Below are 10,210 nucleotides of genomic sequence, written 5' to 3'. Positions count from 1 at the left end.
CCATCGAGGCCAGGCGGCTTCGAGGGAGGGAGTTCATCATAGCCGTAGAGGGCTCCCTATGTATCAGTATTTTGTACCATTTTGTATTATGATGTAGACACCTTCGGGTGATTTTGCAGCCATATGATTTTGACATCATTGTATCATGACACTTTATATATATATGAGATGATTCATCTTTGCGGCAGCTATATGCATGTGTACCTATGTGATGAGATGTTTAATGATGTATGTTTTATATGATGGTTATGATATGGATGCAAATATGTATATGATGAAATGCAATATTTTTGTTCTTTTATGTTTTTTAATGTGTATGCAAATGTGAATGGGAATGTATGTAATGCAGATGAATATGATAATATAGATAACTGCGATGAAAATGTAAGATGTGCTAACATGTGTTGTGTGCAAGATGCGATGTAATTGTGATATCTATATGTATGTATGAAATTCTTATATGTGGTAATGCAGGTGCAACTACATGAAATGCAAATATTTTTGGTGTGTCATTATACTCAGTCATGTGATAGCAAGCTACTCAGACTTGAGAAGGACTATGGAGGTGAATCAAGAAATGGGGATGGAGGATAGAAGATATGAAAGTGAAAGAGCTTCTTGTGTGTTATCATCATTGAGCTTTATTATGGCAAGTAGGTTATGACAATCGAGGCATATGTTTGACGCAGAAAGTCATTGTACCTATTTGCATGGAGATAAGATAGTCACAAACAAGGAATGCCCCAGTTCATACTAGACTCATAGTGTCCTCATATCCTTGGACAAGTCATAGCATTACTAAAAGACAATCCACATATAGCAAAAGAAAAATAGGTGATGATACCCCATCCTCGCCTTTCTAGTCAAAGACATCCTAGAGATAGAATCTCTAGTCAAAGACATCCTAAAAAAGCTAAAAGACATGTCACCAAAAAGATAAAATCAAAAGAAAACCAAGACTCGACACCAACATCCACTGAAGTCCTCAATTTTAGTGTCTCTTGTCACTTGTATAAGTCTTATTTGATTGTGGTCACAATGTTTACTGTCACAAAAAAGATAGATAGCACTGAACCATAATATTGTTTGAGTCTGTTGAAAATTTTGATTTGTTGAAGCCCATTGTTGCTGTTGTCTCATCTAAAACTGACTGAATCCATGAAACTGATACTTTATTGCAAAGAATATGGAACTTTATTGTAGATCGGCGATGCAGATACTACTTTATTGTGGATTGTGTGCGAATAGATTGAAGAAAGGTGGAAGAAACTGTACTCCTCAAAACGTGTGATGTTCTCAGTTCCACACTACTTTATTGTGGATTGTGTGCGAATTTATGACCATTGGAGGATGGATGGTGAATCTTGCCTATGAGATCGAGTCCCCACTGACAAAAGGGCCAAGGAGTTGCAATTGGTTGAAGTTCTTGTGCTGGCGCATGGATGAGATCTCCATGAAGTTGACACTGCTTACATTTCTTGACAAACTGATATGAGTCTTTTTCCATACTAGGCCAGTAATATCCAGTCCTGATGAGTTTCTTGGCTAAGGTAGAACCACTAGAATGTGGACTGCATATCCCTTCATGTACTTCACATAACACAATCTGAGCTTCATCACTTTCCAAACATCTAAGAAGAGTTCCATCTAGACCTCAATGGTATAGGACATCGACTAAAATGACGTATCGAGAAGATTGGCGAATGAAAGTGTGACGTTGGTTATTGGATAGATCAGGAGGTAGGGTATTATCGCGAAGGTATGTGAAAATGGAACCATATAACTAGGACTCGAGACCGGCGACACATATCATCTCAGTAGGAGTGATTTCATACGAAGGAACCAAAAGGTTATCCACCAAGAACTCATAGTGGGTCTCATTCAGAGGTAGATCGATCAGTGAAGCAATTGTAGCCATGGCATCTACGGCTTGATTCTGCTCTCTTGGTATCTGCTCAAAGTCTATCTTTGTGAAGTGTTGTTTCAGGTCATCCACCATTCTTTTGTAAGGCATTAATTTCTCATCCTTTGTTTTATAATCATCAGTTGCTTGATGGATTACAAGTTGAGAGTCCCCAAAAACACGAAGTTCCTGGATCTTCCACTAAACTGCTATTTGTAATCCAGTTGTTAATGCCTCATATTTTGCTATGTTATTAGTGTAGGGAAATGATAATCGATATGATTTTGGTATAGAATCCCCTTGAGGAGTTATGAAGAGGATGCCAGCTCCTACCCCATGCTGTGTGTATGAGCCGTCAAAGTAAAGTTGCCATGGCTTTGCATGTGACACTGTGAAAATGGATTCATCTGGAAATTATGAAATTAGAGGAGCATCATCTATCATGGGAGCATCTACTAACTGATCTGTGATAACTTGTCCTTTTATTGCTTTTCTGTCCACATACTCGATGTCAAATTCACTCAGGAGCATCACCCATTTGGCTAGTCGCCCAGTAAGTGTTGCTTTATTGAGAAGGTATTTCAACAGATCGATCCTTGCAACCAACTTAGTCTTATGAGTTAGCATGTAATGTTGTAATTTCTGTGAAGCAAAGACCTTGGCGAGACATGCACGCTCAATTGGTGTGTAGTTTAGCTCATATCCTACCAATGTGCGACTGATATAGTATATTGCCTTTTCTTTGCCTTCAGTAACCTATTGTGCTAAGAGTGCCCCCAGTGCTGTTGAGGTAGCTGATATGTATAGTAGTAGAGGCTGGTCTAGAATTGGTGGCATCAAAACTGGCGGATTCAGAAGATAATTTTTGAGTGCCTGGAAAGCTTGTTGACAATTATCATCCCATTTGAATTTGATGTTTTTATGTAGCAAGTGCTGAAAGGGATTACATTTATCTGCAAGTTGTGCTATGAATCTTCGTATGGATTGATGTCTCCCTTGCAAAGATCGAAGTTGACTAATGTTTCATGGTGGTTGCATCTCTAGGATGGCCTTGAATTTTGCTGGATTGGCTTCAATTCCTCTTTTTGACACAATGAATCCTAGGAGCTTCCTGGAGGTTACTCCAAAGACACATTTCTTGGGGTTCAATCTTACTTTATATTTTTCCAACCGATCAAAGACAACTGAAAGTATGTCCAAATGTGTATCTCTATCTATTGATTTGCCCAAGAGGTCATCAACATAATCTTCCATAGTTACATGCATGAGATCATGAAAGATAGTAGTCATGGCTCTTTGATATGTAGCGCCCGCATTTTTTAGCCCAAAGGGCATGACATTCCAACAAAAAGTTCCCCAAGGACAAGTGAATTTTGTTTTGTGCTAGTCTTCGGATGCAATTTTTATTTGATTGTAACAAAAGAATCCATCCATCAAAGATAACATCGCATGACCTGCTGTGAGATCAACAATCAAGTCAATATTTGGTAATGAAAAATCATCCTTAGGACAAGCTTTGTTGATGTCTCTGAAATCTGTACATATTTTGATACTCCGATCTGGTTTATTGATAGGCACTAAGTTGGAGATCCATTTGGGATAATCAATTGGGCGTATGAATCTGACATCCAATAATTTCTCAAGTTCTACTTTGACTAGTAATGCCACTTGTGGATGCATCTTTCTTAATTTCTGTTTCACTAGTTTTGTCGCCGGTTTAACTGTCAAATGATGTATTACCAAATCCAGATCCAATCCAGGCATATTAGCATATGACCATGCAAAGTTGATTTGTCATTCTTTGAATAAACTTATGAATTTTGACCTTTTTGACTCTGTCAAAGATTGGGCCAGGAATATGTTGTGTGGAACCTCTTTCGTACCAATATTTGTTTTGATAGTCTCCTCTACCAACATGGATGACTTTTCCTCATATGATGCAGGGAGAATGTTGAGCCTTCCATCTTCGGGTGCCTCAGAGAGGTTTTCGCCCTCAGATACGTCCTTTCTTTTTACTTTTTTGGGGTCAGACATCGCCACAGTGTGGTTTTCGCTATAAGACCCTTGGTTTGTTTTTATTTTTTATATTTTTGCGACTAGAAGGCCCAACACCCTCACCGAAATATGCCACGCTATTGAGTTCTATAGTGTATCCCACTTTATGTTCCCCAGGGGGAAGATCATCTCGTATGCCAAGATAGTCAATAAAAGCTTCATCATTCTGGAATGTGTCAAGCTGTGCAGGTCCTTCATGATCCCAGTCAATAAGTTGGTGATGAACAAGGGGAAAGCCTTTGATATCTTCGAAGTTAGCAGGGCTAAGAGTGAAGATGCAGTTATATTTAGGTATGTCGAGGTAATTATTGAGGTCATTGTTGGCACTCTCCTCATCAATCTCGATCGTGAACGAATCCAAATTATCATCACTAGTAGCGCATTCTGGGACAGGTGTTCTTATTCTATGTGATTTCGACCTAGAACCTAGAGACAAAGACTGTATGGGTTCCTCTGGAGTTGTTTCTTGACCAACTTTGAATTTCCTATTAAATTCCTCTTCTTCTGTTAGTTCACTTGGTTCTCTGAATATCTCGATGAGCTCATAGTCACTAGAGGATTTGTCTAAACCCCATTCCCATTCATTGGAGTCTGTAGAATAGCGATTTTCTTGTTGAATTTTGGCATCTTTGATTTGTAATGCTTCTTCTATCTTTTGAGTATGAACCTTGGAAGTCATGAAACCAAGTCCCTTTGAGCATTCCTTTTTTAATGTTAATTCAGGTTGTAAAGGTTCAATGATGCGTTCCTTTCTTAACCCAAGAGGGCTTTTGCCATCATACCCAAATTTTTGTAGAATCTTGAACCCTTTGCCATACTTCTGACATGGTATACTAATGAGATCTTGTGTATCATCTTCAAGGTCTTTGTAAAGCATTTTGTATAAATCTTCCTCTTCCAGTTCACCCCATTTTTGGAAGATTGTAGGATCTCATTCAAGTGTAATGATAGATACCTGCTTAGTAGGATGTGGTCATCCATATTCTTTTGGTGAATTCATGACTTGTTGTAAGTACATGGTCTGATTCAAAGTGTATTCACCCATGCCTTTGTCCTGGAATTTTCCCTTAAGTTCACCTTGTTTTGATGTCGAAGGTTTTAATGACTCAGGATCAATGTACGCAGAAGAAGGAACAGCTTCGCGATTACTGGGAATGATGGTCTCAGTTTTTGGTCTCAAGTTATTGCAATATATGAATGGATTAGGATCACCATTAACTATTATTTCAACTCCATTGTGAGAAAACTTAATGCATTGGTGATATGTAGATGGGACTGCCCTCATTTCATGAATCCAAGGACATCCTAGCAATATGTTGTATGTGAGCTCCAAGTCTAAAACTTGACAAACCACATCCTTTGTAACTGGCCCAACTCTGAGAGGTAAGGTGACTGTGACCTTGGATGAACGCTCTTCATCATCATATGCTTTTATGGTGATTTTGTTTGTAGAATTCACAGCTTTATCAGAATATCCCAATTGTTTAATAGTGCTCAATGTACAAATGTTTAGACCTGCTCCTCCATCTATCAGGACTCATTTTATGCAATGCTTGTGTATGAAGGCTTCAATGTGTAATGGTGCATTATGTGGCTAACTTACAGAGGTGTCATCGGCTTCTGTGAATGTAAGGGAGTGTGGAATGGAAAGGTATCCCACCATGGCTTGAAACTGGTCCATGTTCAGATAAGTAGGAACGGCAGTTTCTCTCAAGATTTTGTCAAGAATTGCTTTATGTGCTGGAGATATGTGTAAAAGCTCAAGGATGGAAATAAGTGCGGGTGTTTTTCCTAATTGTTCTACAAGGTCATACTCAGGCTTGGTTGATGAAGAAGTGGTGTTTTTAGCTAGAGCACCTTGCAAAGTGAATTTACCTCAACGGGTTGTAACATGACATTCAGAGGTAGGTTCAAAAGAAGATCCCACGCCTTTCAGAACAATCTTGGGTCTCTGGGTAGAATTCTTAGGGGTTTTGTCCTTGATGATAATGGTAAAGACATAATTGTCCATCGAGATGTGATTGATAGTTGAATCATAGTTATAGTATGCTCTGGTATAGTTGGTTTGGTCATCTGTGGCTTTAGCTTTTCCCTTGTCATATTTTGGGAATGGTTCCTTAAACATCTCATGTTCTTGATTGGATGAGTGTCCTTCAATCTCAATGTCACCTTTATCAATGAGATCTTGTATGATGTTCTTCAGTCGATGACAATTTCCTATTTTATGACCTTTTCTCTTATGGAATTCACAATACTCATCATCATTCCACCAATTTGGCTTCACCTTTGGCTCATATGGAGGAAAATCTGGAATTGTGATTACCTTGTTTGCCACTAGCTTCTTGAAGACTGACTCAAGTGGCTCTCCCAATGGGGTATACTTCCTTCATGATCTAGAAGTTGTTTGAGTATTCACTTGATTGTGTGTAGAACTTGATCTCGAAAAAATGAATTTGGGTCGCACTATATTGGCATCAACAACACCATCATTGACTGTGTTCTTATTTTTATTCCAAAATCTTGGCTTATCTTTTCCTTTAAAGTCATCTTTGTTTTCCTTGAATATCTTAATAACTCCTTGTTCAATTAGGACCTTCTCTATTGCTAATCCTTTTTCAATGACGTCCTTGAAGGTGGACAAACAAGCTTTCCTTAGGTCATAACCAATGTCTTTGTTAACATTCTGAGTGAACATCTCTACCATTTGTTTTTGTGGAATTTCACAAGAGCATCTGTTGGCTAGATTCCTCCATCTTTGTTAAAATGATGCAAAAGACTCTCCATCCCTTTGCTTGGCATTGCACAAAGTAGTCACTGATATGTCTGTCTCTATGTTATAGGAGAAATGTTGAATAAATGCCTCTGCTAAGTCACCCCATGGCTTAATACCAGGTGGAAGTTGGGAGAACCATTCCATAGCTTGATCACCTAAGCTTTGTGGGAATAATCTCATCAAATATGTCTCTTCTGAAGCTACCTCAATGCAAGCTATGAAAAACTATCTTATGTGTGCCTTAGGATCCCCTTTGCCTCTGTACTTATCAAACTTAGGCATCACAAAATGTGTAGAAAATGGAGGCATTGGAATGCTCTTGTCAAATGGATAAGGACATATGTCTCTCATTGTGTATGTTGGCTTCGATGTATTTATGTCCTCCATTTTCTTTTGCAAGTCCTTAATTTGTTGTTCCAAATTGCTCTTAAGTGGAGATCGACTTCTTGGACCATACCCCATGCTTGAGGCACCAATTGGAGGAGCATGTTGCATATATGGATGATATTGATCATACACATGTTCATATGGAGGAGGTCTATAATGATGCTACGTATATGGACCACTTGGTATAGATTCATGTTGAGAAATGAAATATCTGCTTTGTCCATGTATACCATACTCTATAGGAATGTCATGAGTTTGCTCTAGTGTGTTGTCCCCGAATTTGACACGGGGTTTCCTTGTGTTCAAATTTTGAGCATGCCTTTGAATATCCAATTGCTTTGGTGGTTGATCCTTAGCATTGGTATGTGGTTGAGCATTTTTTTTTGCATAAGACTTCCATAATGGTCTGTGAAGGTGAGTATCATATGCTTGACCATGTGTGTATGGGACCTTTGGTTTTTGAAATAAAGATGATGGTGATTCAAGCACCATATGTGGTCCTCTATTACCTCCACTATTAGGCCTCCTTTGATCCATGTTGGAGTGAGTTTGTTGCAAAGGTCGATTTTCCATTATTTGAGACATCAAAATCATGAGGGATCTTGGCTCCACTTCGTGCCATCACTTGTAGAAAATATTGTCGATCTCTCCTCATTATTTCCTCAACCAATCGATTAAAATGGGGATTCATAATGGTGTCTTCCACTTATGCTGAATGTACAGAAAAATTGTCCATATTGTCATTGTGTGTATCATTGTTGTTTGTAGTGTCCATGTTCTCAACATTTGGAATGTTTCTATAGGCATCCATGTTAGGTAATGTAGTATGATTAGAATTGAAAAAGATATCATTGTCATACTCATAGACACTCATGTTTGTAGACTCTTGAGACTCTTTAGCTTCTCTCCTAGATTTTTGGGAATGGGTTTCAACCATGAACTAGGTATTTATCAAGATGTGTGAGACTAGATGAAAATGGAAAAGAGTATGGAAGACCAAGAGTTGGATGGAATGTAAATGAATCTGAAGTGTACTTGCAATGTCCAAAATGTAAGACCAAGTATGCATGTAGTAGAGTAGGTGTGGCTTCCAAAGAGAGGATAGTTTCTCTTGATGAGGTAAGTTGACCTTGACTCTAAGTAAGACCAAATGAGACCCAAAGGTGATAGACCTTGATGAGGGACCACTTAGCAAAATGTTGTTGTATGTAGTGTGTTGACAAAGTAAGATGAGGACAAGCAAGTGACCTTTTGACTCAAGTTTAGACAAATGTGAATGTAATGTAAGGTGTAAAGCAATGATGGACTATGTGAGACCCAAAGACAGGTTGAATGCTAGATGAAACCCTGGAGAAATAACCTAGGAAGCTCAAGAATTCTGAAACTGACTGTGTTTGTTTGCTGGACTGTAAATTTTTTTCAATTTTGAACACAGACGTGCCTGTATACTGCACAGATGCGATTTCCTGACGCAGACGTGGTTCTGTTTAACATAGACATGTTTCTGAGATTTTGTAAATGCAAAGTTTCTCAAAAACACAGACGCGTTTCTGCCCTTCACAGATGCGGTTATATGACACAAACGCTATTATGTTAGACACAAACGTGCTTCTGCAAACTTTGTGCAATTTTTCCTATCTGTGAAGTTTTTGTGGTGACCAAATCTGAATGTTTGACTATTTTTCATGACAAGAGGACACAGTGTTGATGAAGACTCAATGTTTTGAAAGTGTTTAGACTCCCAAAATGACTCAAAGAAATGTTTGTTTTTTTGTTTGTTGTTTGGTCTTGAATGTTTGATTGTTCAAAATAAGTCAAGCACAATTCTTATGGCTGGCCAAGACAATAGTTGTTGATCCCACATGGGGTTTTACCCCCGAGGCTACGCTATTCAGAGCGGATACTTAGATGCTTGACCTCACTGGCTCCACCCTCGGCACTCACTTCTCGGGTCAGCCAAGCATCAGTCCCCATGAAAACTCCCCGTGGCGAACTTTGTATCTCTACTAAGAACTGTATGTGTGTGGGCCGCTACTAGAGGTCCGACCTCCTACCCCAACAACTAGAAGGATTTGGGTTTCTAAAACAAAAAGGTGCTAGTAAGGGCATCCGCTCATGTGGCCATACATGTGGCACTTTCAGCTTTGTAAATACAGAAGGCTCCCAACCGATAGGGGTTACGCCCTACAAATGATCAAGTAAATTTGATCAAACAGGTTTATGGGGAGACACAGTGTCGGTATGAACTAATCAGCACATGTTATTCATAGTTTTCACCATGAATACAATTATTTATAGTGGTTTGGAAGAAGATGGCTTTTCTTTTGCTACCACTTGGGTCATTCTCTTCTCACTAGTAGTCCTAATGACCACACGGGAAGACAGGCCCTCTATAGATTAAACAAAAAGAGCCTATTGCTCAAGACATAAAAGACAATGGTTCAATTTTAGTGCACCAATTGAAGTGTTTGCTAGTCTATGAGAAAAAGGCACACAATAAAGATCAAAAACCCTTGCCAAGGTCCTGCAACAAAGATCTATTAGTAGTTTGAATTGTTTCAAATGATCACCCCTTCCTGCAAGCACACAAGTTAGGTAAATTTTAGACCCAAAAGACTTTGTGAAATAGGGGCCTTCAACAAAAAGATTTTGCTTTCAAGACAAGCTGTACCAATTTCGTTAGCTAGATCTGCAAATGTTAGCTCAAAATAAACCAAATCTAAAAATAAAACTGAATGACTAAAAAATAAATCAATAAAACTCCAAAACAAAATCAATGCACACAGATGCAGTTACCCCAAACACAAATGTGGCTCTCTGATGCAGACGCACTTTTGTGAAACACAGATGCGGTTCCAGAACTTAGACATGGCTTCTGGACACAGACACGCCTAAAAACACCATAGACACAACTAAGGAACACAGATGCGGTTTTCAGAATCTGCAAAAAAAAAAAATATTGTCGAGGATGTAGACGCGATCCAAGATGTCGCAAATGTGATAGAAAACAAAAAACGCGATCCGAAAGTACGCAGATGCAAAAATACCAAAATACCATCGAAAATGTTAGATTTGCAACTTCAAAATACAAT

This window comes from Cryptomeria japonica, chromosome 3 (assembly GCF_030272615.1).
Source record: "Cryptomeria japonica chromosome 3, Sugi_1.0, whole genome shotgun sequence".
Taxonomy (NCBI): Eukaryota; Viridiplantae; Streptophyta; class Pinopsida; order Cupressales; family Cupressaceae; genus Cryptomeria; species Cryptomeria japonica.
The sequence above is the reverse complement of the archived record's forward strand: the minus strand, read 5'-3'. Positions refer to the sequence as shown.